The following is a 16,062-nucleotide window of genomic DNA, read 5'->3' as shown; positions in this document are numbered from 1 at the left end:
ACCACTTTCATAGCCTCGCGTTACTCTAACATTGATGGAAATTCGAACATCAGGAACGAGAGCATATATCACTGAACTGAATGCCACTATCTCGTGAGCCGTGGTAAAAAAATTGCTGTTTTGAAGAGCGCGCCGCAGCGCGTAGTGTGAAGCAGTCGCCCTCCGTTTCTGGCGGTGGTAATCGCAGCTTTGGTGTCTCCCTCTGGTGAGAAAGGGGAAAGGTTGCCTGTTCACGCGCATTTAAGGGGCGCTATGAGCTCGCCAGTCGGTCAGTCTGGGTCTGTCTCTCGTCCGCATTTGTTAGGCAGTTAGTGTCTGTCTGTCTGTCGTTCGGATAAACCTTTAAAGCCGGCAAAATGAGAGTCTTTCCACTCCGCCAGTAAGAGAACTCAGCGAGTGGTCTCCCGGTCGGGGCTTAGTTCCTGCATCTGAGTCTGTGCGTTAGGCCGCCAGTCAGCTCAAGTTTGCTCAGGCAATGGTCATTGGCGGTTGGATCGATCGGTTGGTCGGTCGCGCTCTGAGACACAAATGGTTCAAATGGCTCTGAGCACTATGGGACTCGACTGCTGTGGTCATCAGTCCCCTAGAACTTAGAACTAATTAAACCTAACTAAGGACATCACACACATCCATGCCCGAGGCAGGATTCAAACCTGCGACCGTAGCAGCAGCGCGGCTCCGGACTGGAGCGCCTAGAACCGCACGACCACCGCGGCCGGCTCTGAGACACAACATGACTTGTCCGTCTTGAGCGTCGGCGCATGTGAGGTCGCCACGTGAGTCCTGTGGGCCGCGGCGTATAGCGAGGGGTAGCAACTTCGCGGTCGACACGAGAGCAGCAGGAGTCAACCCACGACATCAGTCTGGCCGGTGCGAGCTGTGACGCCCTGAGACGGGAGATCGGCGCGCCTCCCTACGTCCGTTCAAGCGGCTGGCAGCGGACGGTTCGGGAGAGCGATTTGGGGGTGCTGCGCCAGGTCTTCTCGAGAAATCGCAGTTTATTAGAAGTTAAGTGATTGGTCATATGTTGTTTGATTTACTCTTCTTAAATTGTACTTGTTTTCTTGGTGAGGTCACCAGCCGCTCTGCTTTGGGGTCGACCCACCATTCTTCTCCGTTTGCCCACCCGCGGGAGGGTGGTTGTTATAAATTGGGTGGTCCGTTTTTCCCTTGTGGAGTAGAGGCGGGTGAGAGCAACCTGCGGTTCGGGTTGTTCGGTAATCTCCCTATCAATCTACCGTACGTCAGTAGCTGCCTCTGTCATGTTTGTCGGATTTAGTGTGTTAACGAATTTATTGTTCGGAGTGTAACAGCCTAATACCTGAAATATGTTTTGATCTTTGGAAACTTTCATATTATTGCCTATGATCTTGAGAGGCGGTATCTGTGTACTGTAGAGCATCTTAACTATTGTTTGGCCAACCCTGTAGAATTTTATATAAGATTGCATTTCATGGGCTTTTATTTAAATGATCATTTTAGTATAGAAAGTTGCCACCCTTCCACCGTAAGACTTTTCTTAGAAGGTAAAATCAAGTTGCACCTTTGGTGGCAAGGTTAATATTTCTATTGTTAGTGTTTTGTACCATTACGGGGGTGAATAGTTTGTGTCATTGTGTAAATTGTTAAAACTCTTAGTTTAAAGTAATCTGGTGTATTGCAGATTTGCACCAGTGTAATCTTTTATAGGCTGTTGTGAGCGGTCGTAACTACAGCCATGTCAAAAGGGAGAGGAAAGGTTCTCTGCCCGAAAGCTCATACAGTCAAAACTTGTTTCTTTCTACCTCTGAATAAATTGTAACTTTGATATTTAGAGGGTGCTTTCTGATTATAATTTTAAATGTTTCTTTTAAAAAATGCTTTTAGGCAGAATTAAAGTGAATAAAATTCCCATTTGTTAAAAGGAATTTGGTTATGATTTCATCAGTTACTACCTGTAAACTACCATGCTTACATGTGTGATTAAATGTGTTAATGTTCTTGATGAATCGCTAGTAAATAAAATAAATTCTTAAGAATATTCTTTGAAAATAAATCACGGTTCATCTCGGTAAATGACAACAAGCAAATACGCAGGATTGCGTAATTGTTGAGCATCTCTCAATTCGAGAACTGTATATAGTGTGACTGTAAAATATGTTGTAGTTATAACTTATAAATGCAGTGGAAACAAAAATAAGTGAAATTAGACATGTTCACAGGGGATCTTCCTCTATATTGTTTTTATGTCAGTACACAACGGATCCACTGTGACTGCTAAATGATCCGTTATGAATTGGTTACTTATCAACCTGATCGTGAAGAAGTTTCGTGATCATACTATTGTAATAGGGGGAGACTTCAATCTACCAGGTATAGAATGGGATAGTCACACAATCAGAACTGGAGCCAAGGACAGAGACTCTTGTGACATTATCCTGACTGCCTTGTCCGAGAATTACTTCGAGCAGATAGTTAGAGAACCAACTCGTGAAGCTAACGTTTTAGACCTCATAGCAACAAATAGACCGGAACTTTTCGGCTCCGTGAGTGTAGAAGAGGGTATCAGTGATCATAAGTCAGTGGTTGCATCAATGACTACAAGTGTAATAAGAAATGCCAAGAAAGGAAGGAAAATATATTTGCTTAACAAGAGTGATAGGGCACAAATCGCAGAATATCTGAGTGACCACCATCAAACGTTCATTTCTGAGGAAGAGGATGTGGAACAAAAATGGAAAAAATTCAGAAACATCGTCCAGTACGCCTTAGATAAGTTCGTACCGACTAAGGTCCAAAGCGAGGGGAAAGATCCACCGTGGTATAACAATCATGTACGAAAGGTACTACGGAAACAAAGAAAGCTTCATCATAGGTTTAAGAGTAGTCGAATCATAGCTGATAAGGAAAAGCTGAACGAAGCGAAAAAGAGCGTAAAGAGAGCAATGAGAGAAGCATTCAACGAATTCGAACATAAAACATTGGCAAACAATCTAAACAAGAACCCTAAAAAGTTTTGGTCATATGTAAAATCGGTAAGCGGATCTAAATCCCCTATTCAGTCACTCGTTGACCACGATGGCACCGAAACAGAGGACGACCGAAGAAAGGCAGAAATACTGAATTCAGTGTTCCGAAACTGTTTCACTGCGGAAAATCGTAACACGGTCCCTGACTTCAGCCGTCGCACGGACGCCAAAATGGAAAATATTGAAATAAACGATATCGGAATTGAAAACCAACTGCTATCACTTAGTAGCGGAAAAGCATCCGGACCAGACGAGATACCCTTAAGATTCTACAGTGATTATGCTAAAGAACTTGCCCCCTTTCTATCAGCAATTTATCGTCGATCGCTGGAAGAACGTAAAGTACCTAGCGACTGGAAGAAAGCGCAGGTCGTTCCCATTTTCAAGAAGGGTCATAAATCAGATGCGAATAATTATAGGCCTATTTCGCTTACGTCAATCTGTTGTAGAATAATGGAACATGTTTTGTGTTCTCGTATTATGACGTTCTTAGATAATACAAATCTCCTTCATCATAACCAACATGGATTCCGCAAACAGAGATCATGTGAAACTCAGCTCGCCCTATTTGCCCAAGAAATTCACAGTGCCGTAGACACTGGCGAGCAGATTGATGCCGTATTCCTGGACTTCAGGAAGGCATTTGATACGGTTCCGCACTTACGTTTAGTGAAAAAAATACGAGCTTACGGAATATCGGACCAGGTTTGTGATTGGATTCAGGATTTCCTAGAAGAAAGAACACAAAATGTCATTCTTAACGGTTCAAAATCTGCAGATGTAGAGGTAATTTCGGGAGTACCGCAGGGAAGCGTGATAGGACCTTTATTGTTTACAATATACATAAATGACTTAGTTGACAACATCGGTAGCTCCGTGAGGCTATTTGCAGATGACACGGTTGTCTACAAGAAAGTAGCAACATCAGAAGACTCGTACGTACTCCAGGAGGACCTGCAGAGGATTAATGCATGGTGCGACAGCTGGCAGCTTTCCCTAAACGTAGATAAATGTAATATAATGCGCATACATAGGGGCAGAAATCCATTCCAGTACGATTATGCCATAGGTGGTAAATCATTGGAAGCGGTAACGACCGTAAAATACTTAGGAGTTACTATCCGGAGCGATCTGAAGTGGAATGATCAAATAAAACAAATAGTGGGAAAAGCAGGCGCCAGGTTGAGATTCATAGGAAGAATTCTAAGAAAATGTGACTCATCGACGAAAGAAGTAGCTTACAAAACGCTTGTTCGTCCGATTCTTGAGTATTGCTCATCAGTATGGGACCCTTACCAGGTTGGATTAATAGAAGAGATAGACATGATCCAGCGAAAAGCAGCGCGATTCGTCATGGGGACATTTAGTCAGCGCGAGAGCGTTACGGAGATGCTGAACAAGCTCCAGTGGCGGACACTTCAAGAAAGGCGTTACGCAATACGGAGAGGTTTATTATCGAAATTACGAGAGAGCACATTCCGGGAAGAGATGGGCAACATATTACTACCGCCCACATATATCTCGCGTAATGATCACAACGAAAAGATCCGAGAAATTAGAGCAAATACGGAGACTTACAAGCAGTCGTTCTTCCCACGCACAATTCGTGAATGGAACAGGGAAGGGGGGATCAGATAGTGGTACAATAAGTACCCTCCGCCACACACCATAAGGTGGCTCGCGGAGTATAGATGTAGATGTAGATGTAGATTCGATTTGAGTCGCGTTGGACGAATCTGTGTCTTAGGGAAGCTGCGTGCTTGACGTTTTCAAAAAGACGTGGAAATTCCTCGCCATATGTTTGGAGAGCATGGTTTCATCAAAATACAATTCACGCATTGAATCTCCCTGGCGTAGTGGTGGTTGTTCAGGTTGCTCTTAGCATATAACAGAATTCTAAATCACCATAGGTCTACTTTGCGTTCCTTCCTTATGCTGTTCAGTAATGCAGGTTACCAAACGGTGGTGGTCGCGAGGGTAGCCGCGTGGTCGTAGGCGTCTTGTCACGGTCCGAGCAGCTCCCCCCGTCTGAGGTTCGAGTCCTCCCTTGGGCATGGGTGTGTGTGTGTGTCGTCCTTAGCGTAAGTTAGTTTAAGTTATTAAATAATGTGTAAGCTTAGGGGCCGATGACCTCAGCAGTTTGGTCCCTTAAGACTTTACCACAAATTTCCAAAATTTTCTAAATGGTGGTAGTATCCACAGTAGCGTTTAAAACGTATGGGGCCACCATTACAGAGCAGGTTGAAGCGAGGATCATCCTAAAGCACTACACTGCCTATGATCATGTCAGCGACGGTGTTCATACACCCATTCAATTTTAGAGAGAAAGATGATTAGATTTTAACTTTCCTCCTAACGTGCTATGAATGGAAAGAGAGATAAGTATTAGAGTAAATCTTAGCAGAAAGGAAAACTGGCCATGTCCGTTGAAAACACAGCATCTCGTACTAAGCCTTAATTGATTCAGGGTAACCATACGAAAACCTAAATCTGAATGTGCCCAACGAGGGATTTGAAGCCCGTTCCTTTCGAAAGCGGGTTCAGTACTGACACATCTGCGCCGCCTTCCTTGGTCTTTATTGTCTGAGCCATTTGTGATTTCTAATAAATGAGAATCAATTGAATTGCATGCGTGCTGCTGTAACAGTCCGCGTTGATCGGCACCGAATCTGTAGACAGGCCCACATGAATTGCAGTGCTCCAGAGAAGAGTAAGCACTATAGTTGCAGTAAGGTTCATTACATTAATTCTGAACAACATGACAATCATTCTATTCTATTAACACAGTGCGTGTAGTCAATTACCCGTTCTGTGCTTGTTATGTATTTTTTCTGTCCCTTAGTTTTCCACAAATATCACCGCCGATTGTGTATAACCTGAACAAGATGGTTCGTCACAAAATGGAAAACCAATTTACCCGAAAGACCTACCATTTTGAAGGCATCGAACCCTATCTTATGCTGATCAGGTATCAGTTCGCTTAGCGGCTCTTTATTGACGTCTTCCTGGTCATTAAGGGAAGGCGCCGCCGAGCTAAGCGTACGCAAGATATCTGCAGTCCTATTCTCTGAATGTGTGGGTTGGTTCCTCAGTGGCTGAGATTTACTTCCGGCTCTGGTAGAGTGAAAAATGGTTTTTGTGACGCTTTGATCACAAAGGCATATGCATCGGGCTGGAGAGTCGAATGAAGTACGCACTGCAACGGACGAAAGTCATTCCTGACCTCCTTTGAAAGAAGTATACTGCACATCTCAACTGTCGGTTGACTATCAACGAAATGTAAGACGCAACAATGGTTCCAAGCTCAATTAAGAAGACATGACAGTGAATTTTATCTTCGACAGAGCTTTTGTCAGGCCTTCGGCATATAAAATTCACGAATTCATGACTGTTAACCTTCCGGATGTGTATGTTTAAGGATTTTGGAACTATATTTCCGTATAGGCTGACAAGTTTTTACAAAACTGCTCAGCCTAAAAGTGCCAAATGAGATTTATGAACGCAGGTATGAACATAAGACCCGTAAGGGTTTTGAATGTATCTTTTTAAATCAGTAACGAGTCGGTGAAATTATCTTTCAGTCCTTTTGGACACTTGACTGTAATATCAACTGAGACAAATTCAAGCTGCTGTTCCCCGTATGACCGTCTGGGTGAATCAGTTCAAAGATGATTAGAAAGCAAGGGTATACTACCTTCAAAATAACAGTAGCTGTGATGCTCAAACCAACCTAAAGTTCGAGGAAAAACAACACCGTGATATTTAGTTTTACGTCTTTATTGCTTAAAAATATACTTTTAAAAATAAAGCAGCAAACGAGAAAGGAACTGTGATGATCACGAACTGATATAATGTTTTTGTGTCGTTTATTGATCACACTATTTCACGCATTCACTGACCTTAGATTCACTCAAAACATTCTTTATGGGGTTACAGTTTTCACAGACGATACTGAATAATATTTTGTTGCGTAGCTAACATTAGCTACTTTACTGCTCTATTAAAGTGTCGAAGGAAGTGGTAAAGCGCTTAACATGCTGGGCTCGCATTCTGGAAGGACGATGTTCTACACCATCCATATTTACGTTTCCGTAATGTTCTTACGTCGTATAAGACACTTTTCACCAATTTTCAACCCTATTTCAAATTTCTACTCCACTTACAATGATCTTGTCTGAGGTACGGAAAAACGTCCATAAAGCTATATACAGGGTATGCCAAAACTTTAGAATCAAAATAACCCAGATGGTAGAGGGAATGAATATATAGGTTTCAGTTGACATAAAGAGCTTAACGTCTTATAGCAATAAATGAATTTTATAGCATTTATTCACACTGACTAGCGCCAATCGCGGAACAAGCATTAAAACGTAAACCATTGGCAGAACCGAAATCAAGGCTCAAGAATGTTTTTCATGGATAAGTGAAGGCTGCTTGTGGGTGAATATTCTTACAAACGAGTCAATACCATCTCCTTAAATTCTATCGTCTGGCCAAACCATTTCGAGAATCTTGGTCCGATATTTGTGGTATGAACTATCAACTTCCATCCAGTTAGGATGATACTCGTTGTGAAACTTTTCTCTGGGCATCCTGCTGCACTAAACATTAAATGCATGCCAGCAAGTTCATGTAATGCGTATTGCTCCATATTTCACAAAGCACTGTAAAAAGTGGCAAACTCATCAGTGGATATACCACAGTTTACAGCTGCATGCAGGCTGTCCTTTGCTACTAAACATAATAACTTCACGAACTCATGGCTCACACTGTGACACTTGGAGTGGCCAGTTTCTGGAGCGAGAGGCAGTGGTGAGTTGTTGGCAAATCGTAGTGGCTAGTCAGTCGAGCGAGGCATGTGAGGAACGTAGGTAACTGACAGGGAGACTGCGCCTATTCATTATCACCGATTTCATCCAAATTTATGTTATGTGCATGTTTTGGTACTGAAATGAAAGCGATAGAAGTGTGAGCTCCAGATGGCCCAGAGTTTAGAAAAAATACCATTTTTGGCGCGAGTCGGGCGAAGGATGAGTCTTTTATGTTAGTGCAGTTTCCAGACTGCTTTTGGCTGAACGAATAGAGTGCAGAATGATAATTCGAAGGCAGAAGGGTCGCGTCTATATATATAGAAACATTTTTTCCCTTTTTTCAGATTTTATGTTAATTTAATTAAGTAAACCTAAATAATGCTCAGTATATTTTATGTTTTAATTTTTTCAATAAGAGGCATGAACAGGAAAGATCAACGAAACCATGTGGTTGCAAATAAATTTCTAGCAAGCGACAGTATGGCGGTCACGAGAACTTCAGATATAAAATTAGATGCTTTTATTACTTTGCTGTTGATGATTTACAAGATGTGAAGCCAAATCTTATCTGTCTAAGAAATTGAAAAGCTCACAACGTGTAACTCTTCATGCGTCTTCTTCCTTAACGTACTTAAAAGGCAAAGCTTGTTTTCTATTACTTAACAAATTTCATGATTGTCATAGCAATATGCTTCTGATTTCTGTACCAGTCAATGGTATTGTATGCTACTTCACTAAGGGAAGACTCAAAAGCCGATCATTCTCATTCTCTCTCGTCCGAAGCATTTCTCAACATTAACATAATGTTATCAAGCCTGTTCTCCCACGGCAACGCCCTGTCCACTTTGTTACCTGTCTCAGACCGCATGAATTGCCGGAAGAACTCATTTATGGTAGCAGTGGATATTCGAATGAAACTGACGCAGAGATCTGTCGATCACAGTTACAAAGAGGATTCCATCCTTTGGAAAAGTAATTACAACTGGTTCTATGTTTTCGGAAACATAAAAAGTTTAGAGTCTTACCCCTCTGTGTACGATCATTTGCTAGTAAATTTGCGTCGTTATATCTGACTACATAAGATAGACTCTAGATATAATGACACGAGTTGACATTAAATATTTCATTAATTCTGCAATAGTCTGTCTCTAATGGACTATTAACCAAAATTAAAACAACTGATAGTTCAATGTTAACTCCGATTGTGGCTGTGACTGAACTGATAAAACGTGAAGAAAAGAGAAAAGTCAGCGGATTGGGCTAAGTGCCCAAGGGCAACAGAAATGCAGCATAACGTCTGAGTGAAAACCTTACTTTTTCCATGTTCGTATCCCGCTTAAACAAAAAATGGTTCAAATGGCTCTGAGCACTATGCGACTTAACTTCTGAGGTCATCAGTCGCCTAGAACTTAGAACTAATTAAACCTAACTAACCTAAGGACATCACACACATCCACGCCCGAGGCAGGATCCCAACCCGCGACCGTAGCGGTCGCTCGGTTCCAGACTGTAGCGCCTACAACCGCACGGCCACTCCGGCCGGCCAATGACGAGATCACCCAGGGAACGTCACGAAATCATTCTCTAGATCATAACGCTCCTTCCTCCGGCCTGGACCCTTCCGACGATTGTCACAGTGCCGTACAAGCCGAAGGCCATCTATCGGACGCAGTATAAAACGTGAGTCATCTGAAAAGGCCACCTGTTGCCATGAGTGCCACCGTCGGTGAATAGTTATTGACATCGAACCCAGGCAGTGGTCTGCCGGCCGGGGTGGCCAAGCGGTTAAAAGCGCTACAGTCTGGAACCGCGTGACCGCTACGGTCGCAGGTTCGAATCCTGCTTCGGGCATGGATGTGTGTGATGTCCTTAGGTTAGTTAGGTTTAAGTAGTTCTAAGTTCTAGGGGACTGATGACCTTAGAAGTTAAGTCCCATAGTGCTCAGAGCCATTTGAACCAACAGGCAGTGGTCTCATTAATGTGACTGGACGGTGTACTACTAAATATAGTAAAGTAAGTCATAGGTATTACTTTAGAAAACCTGAAGACAGGTAACATTATTGTGAGTAATAATACTCATGCCATATTGCATATGTGGTGTGGTATACGCTAGACAGTGCGAACAACGTGCACGAGGAGTACAATGACGACGACACGTGTTTAACTAGTGAAAGTGTTACTGAAACAGTTGTCGAGCCATGTAGTTCATCAACTTTGTCGGACAGGTAGCCGCAAACCACGTCTCCAGTGAAACGGTCCGCAGCTCGTGGTCGTGCGGTAGCGTTCTCGCTTCCAGCACCCGGGTTCCCGGGTTCGATTCCCGGCGGGGTCAGGGATTTTCTCTGCCTCGTGATGACTGGGTGTTGTGCGATGTCCTTAGGTTAGTTAGGTTTAAGTAGTTCTAAGTTCTAGGGAACTGATGACCATAGATGTTAAGTCCCATAGTGCTCACAGCCATTTGAACCATCCAGTGAAACGTAGTAAAGGACAATCGTCGCCCAAGAAGCGGTTACTAAACATAATTACGTACATGGAAGACCATCCGCAGTATAGTAAAACACAGTTAACCGATTTCGAATTAATGACCAAGTAGTGCATAAGAGGAACTACGGATATTCAAGGGACAGCAAAGAGCACTTGTTACAAAAAGTGGTGTTCTGCGCGTTTCAGTCATGCTCGATACAATTTACAGGATGTGCAAGATAGTGGCCTACTGCATTATGCACGTCAAATTTGCTCGCGACATAGGTTATAGTGATTTCAAGGGAAGCAGTGGATAGTTGCATAACTTCGAACAGTGCTACAGAATTGGAAGACGTAAGATAACGAAATTTCAAACAAAGCATCAACTCGATGATGAAAAGCAAACTGCCGAATCAGCCCCAAAAGCTTATAGATGAGATAAACAATTTTATCCCATCATTCAGTAAGGAATTTTTTTCAACTCCGACCAATAGGTATCTGAAGAGGAAGTGCATATGGAAGGAACCCTGGAAGTTAGAGGTACCAAGAGACTTGTATCGAGAACAGCTAAAATCAATGCCCTAACGCACTCGTATACAATTATGTCGACTGTTAATCTGGATGGTAAACAGGCTGGAAAGTTATTTAGTGTGCTGCGAGAAGTTGGAGGTGGTCTGCCCCCTATGACTCTTTCTCGTGTGCGCGATCTTGCAAGAGCAGTAAGGAATATTTACGTCACAACAACCAAGAATGGGAAAATGGTCGTAAGAGAACTATAGCTATGGCATGAGCACTGCTTTTGACCAATAGCAGGTAAAAATAGCTTGCTTTTGCTTGATTTCTGGTGTGAGCAGAAAAATCATATTCCTTTAGAGCAAACTACCTTTCCAGAAAAGTGTGTGACATTACAATTCATACCACCTGAAGCCGATAGACAGATTTAGCCTTTGGATGTCTGTTTTCTTCGTGCCTATAAAACATATTGTCGTTCTATCTGGAGCTACGCCTTAAGGAGAGGTTTACTATCTTTGGCCCGAAAAACGCATGTCATTTAAGAATTTTGTTCTCGGGATGCGTTATAGATATCAATGTCAAATTTGGTCAAAATGTTTATTGATATTTCCTCTACAAACTGAATTTTTTTCGACCGGAAATGTTGAAGAGAAAAGGCGGAAGTGCCGTCGGAACGAAACAAAATTTCGACGTAGACCTCTACACGCGGTATGTCACAGGTCAGCCGGCTTGTCTGGGATCAAAATCGAGTTGACGTTAGCGAAGTATATAAGATTCTTTAGGAGTTGTACCTCGCGTAAGTTATTTGGACCATAGGAAACAAAATGGCGGCCATTTGAAGAAATAGGGGTTTTTCATCGATTTTTCAATTTCGTCGCCCAAGTAAAAATATTTATAGTTGATGGATCGGAATAAAAGTGGTACAACTCCTAGACAATTTAGTTAGCTTCGTCGGAAACAAAGAATCGTGCCAATCGGTTCAGCAGATTTGAAGTTACCATACCACGCGATAAAAAAAGGTCATTTCGAGAAAAACGCGTTCCAAGTTTTGATTACATATAAATGCAATATTATGCAACGTATGTTCAATCTGCTATTACGGGTCCATAAACTAGTCCTTTCTCTTCCTCATAGAGGGTGTTCTGCTCGATATGGGCCATCCTACGCTGCTTCAGAGCCGCTCGTGCGGCTGGTGACAAGCGGTTTTCGGCCGCTTGAATCCGCTGGTCATGCGAATGCTTGGCTAACTGCTCCGAATAGATTCCCCTTCGTTGAAGCTGCTCACTTCCAGGAAAGTCGCAATCTCCACAGTCTTCACACCAGAATGCAAATGCTTCGTGGCTAACTTCCAAACACTCGTTCCGACTTTCGTTTGAATTTTGTGTGTTTCCTCCCAAGCACCAGTAGAATAACCCGTCCTCCGAAAGAAAAAAAAAAAAAAACTGGTGCGTGGAAAAGGCCCATTTCAGGCAGGTGCATTTTTTTTATTCAACCGAGAATTACAAACATTTCGGTTCCTTATTCGGAAAAACCTTTTCATGGGTGAATCCTAAACAGTTTTATGGATCCAAAAATGCAATTTAAAAAAATTGATTTTTTTGACAAAAGATAGTAAACCTCCCCTTAAGGAATTGCCAGTTTCACTGTAAGATCCACTGTTTCGCACTCGGTTGCATACCATCACATTCCATCAGTTCTCATCACCCCTTTCCACCAACACTATTCTATATCAGTGCTTAAGAGTGGGTACCTAGCTGAACGTCCTGCACGGTTTGTAAATCCCAAGGAGTTCGCCATCGCTCTTGATGGCGCGGGCCTTTGTGATCACTGTGGCGCGCCATTTATCGTTCGATGCTCATGGTGCCAGTTAATGGTTTGTTTTCTAAATTTCTTGAATGTCGACGATGTCCATTTTTTGAAGTGTAATACATACCTCCCATACAAGGTTGATCTCTGCACCTGCCGGACACTCATTTTCTGACGCTCTCCTGATACACATGGAGAGTCATTAGCAGCTAACATTTTTCTTATCATAATTGTTACCACAAAAGTTTCAAATGAGCCTTGCTAAAGATTTAGCTTGTGACCTCATACTCAAGGGGTTCCTTGTCAGTGACGTACGTAAAGTAAACGAAGCACTGCAAGGGTAAGACTTTGATGAACGTGACTGTTACAACGCAAACTGCAGATAGCTCGCAGCGGCCCCAGGATCACATGGCACGGGACATCCGCTACCACAGGCAACAAAACAAACACAACTCAAGACGCCCAACCGCGTCCTCGGTTAATTTAAACCTCCCGAAGTGTTGTGAAATGTTATGTAATGCATGACCGAACAAACTGCTTTCTCCGCCACGCACAATTTCGACACTGCCGCAAATTAGGACACACAAAGCAAGTGTGCATGCGAAAGGAACGAAAAGTAAATTCTGTTCCACACAAATGTCGATTGAGTGAATGGAAATAAATACAATCTCTCATTCTGACTCTGTTCCCATTCCACCCAGCTACCATGGTCACAAGCAACAGAATTGCGTAGCAACTTGCACAGTGCAAACTAGCCTCTTTCGAAGCAGCTCTACTCTAATATGCGTACAGCTTACTTCGTCAGTCACAGTTCAGACAAAGGCAGTCTTCCAAATTTCAGAACAGACAGTCATATTCAGAGGACAAACCGCAAACAGTTCATCTCTCTGCAGATTAGCAACCAGTCTGTACCATTTCCGTTACATACTGGTGCTTCAGTCTCACTGATAAATCAGAAAACATATGAGCAGCTGGGTCACCCTCCACTACAAAAACCATACCTGCACCTCACAGCCTACAATGGAAAAAGTATCTCTGTTTTTGCAATGTGCGCTTTGCAAGCAAAATATAAAAAGCGACTACATCAGCGCTATTCACAGCAGTTAGGTTCTAGTCCCAATATTTTAGGCGTGATGCTTTTGATTTGTTTGGTTTAGATATTCAAGGAAACGTGTAGCCTATTTTTATGCTACTTTCCCATGACAATACACATCAGTTGCGTGAAAAATTTGGTCATTTGTTCGATGCCACACTGAGACATGCGAAGAAGCTTCACGAACACATTACTCTCAAAGACAATGCATAACCTAATTTTTAGCACCCTAGTCAGATACCGCACACCATTCGTGATGAAGTAGCATCTGAGCTCAACAGATTAGAGTAAATTGGAATTATCATATCCGTTTGTGCAAGTCAACGGGCATCCCATCCTGTGATCACAAGGAAAACGAACAGTAAGATCTGGCTTGCCCTAGCATTGAAGCTACAGTTAATGCTCAAACACTGATCGATTCCTTCCGGCTCCCACGTTTTGGTTAACTTATGGACTGCGTAGTAAGTGGATGATCCTTTTGAAACACTGGTTTAGCTGATGCCTATCTTCAAGCTTCTCTGGATAAGGAAAAAAATGGTTGTGGTTAACACACACATCGGCTTGTATCAATATCCGCGTCTCTTGCTCCGGCGTTGTTCAAATAGCTCCGAGCACTATGGGACTTAACTTCTGAGGTCATCAGTCCCCTGGAACGTAGAACTACTTAAACCTAACTAACCTAAGGACATCACACACATCCATGCCCGAGGCAGGATTCGAACCTGCGACCGTAGCGGTCGCGCGGTTCCAGACTGTAGCGCCTAGAACCGCTGGGCCACACTGGCCGGCCTCCGGCGTTGTTTCGGCGCTTTCTTGAACAAGTGACGTGGAAAGATCCGTCCTCTTCAAGTTATTTAGATGACATCATTGTATCCAGCCACACACCGCAACAGACTCTCAACATTTTTGAGTCTCTGTTTCAAGTTTTAACCAATGGGGGACCCAAGTGTAATTTACAAAAACATTCATTTTTCGTTACTGAAATCCAATACTTGGGACATGTAATTACCACCGACAGTGCTCCTCCTTCGTCTGTGCATTTAGAGCCCATACGGAGATTATGTTCTCTTAAAAACTTACGGGATCTCCATGCTCTTCTTGGCAGACTGAGACACTATATCAAATTCATTCCGAACACAATGCAAATAGCCGCTCCTTTGCATCGCCTCCGGCGTATAAATGTTCCCCTTTTCAGAATCTCAATCGTGCATTGCTTAGTGGCCCATGTCTTATACATTTCGATCTGCAAAATCCTGTAGTGCTTGTAGCTGACACATCACCACATGGAATAGGGTCAGTTTCTTCACACAACGTTGGTAACACGGAAGGCTCCACAGCATTCACGTGTAAGATAATGAATAAGACCCAAGTCAACTACAGTAAGCTAGAACAGTAATCTCTAACCATAACTTATAATGTCACAATATTTCGTCAATATCGACATTGAAGAAATTTTTTTATTGTGACCATCATATGCAGCTGACTGCGTTTTACGTCCAGCGAAAGATATACCTGATTATACAGCACAGAAGCTGCAACGTTGGTTACTCTTTGCAATCATCAATATGAAGTTCCTTATCGTCTTGTGGCACATGCAAACGCAGACAGTCTTTCTCGCTTATCTATGGGAAATGATACGGATTTCGACGCATCAAAGGTTTTTTCTTTTCATATTGATAATTTTGATTCACAAGCACTACAAGCTTTTCCAGTTGATCTTCGACGGTTCGCACAGGCTACGGAACTAAATCAATCAATACGATTTCTCTGCTACTTCATTCGGATGGGTGGCCCGATAATTCGAAATCAATCTTAGATGCAATAGTTCGCAAATACGGTGCACCACACAACGTCCTTTTTCTTCAGAATAATGTAATTTTATTACATTCTCGTAATGGACAAATTCAAGACCTGATTCACATACCGTTGCAACGACCTATGTTTAAACTATTACGTAGAGGGCATTGGGAAATCGTTAGAACAAAGCAGCTAGTGCTCCAGCATTGTTCGTAGCTTGGGCTTCATAAACAGATAGAAGATTTGACTGGCACTGCCGCGCATCCACGGATAACCTGGCAGCATCATGTCAACAATTTTTCAATTGGTTTTCACCTGTCGGTCCTTGGCAACGTATTCATACTGATTTTGCTGGTCCTTTCTGGAACACACAATTACTCATTGTCGTCAATGCATACAGTAAATATCCTTTTGTCATTCCAATGCTTTCGACTACTAGCGCTTGTGCTAAACAAAGTTGAAAAGTCTCGTATCTGTGGCGCTACAGTCATGGACTGTGCGGCTGTTCCCGGCGGAGGTTCGAGTCCTCTCTCGGGCATGGGTGTGTGTGTTTGTCCTTAGGATAATTTAG

Source organism: Schistocerca serialis, chromosome 3 (genome assembly GCF_023864345.2).
Source record: "Schistocerca serialis cubense isolate TAMUIC-IGC-003099 chromosome 3, iqSchSeri2.2, whole genome shotgun sequence".
Classification (NCBI taxonomy): domain Eukaryota; kingdom Metazoa; phylum Arthropoda; class Insecta; order Orthoptera; family Acrididae; genus Schistocerca; species Schistocerca serialis.
Note: the sequence above shows the minus strand (reverse complement) of the source record.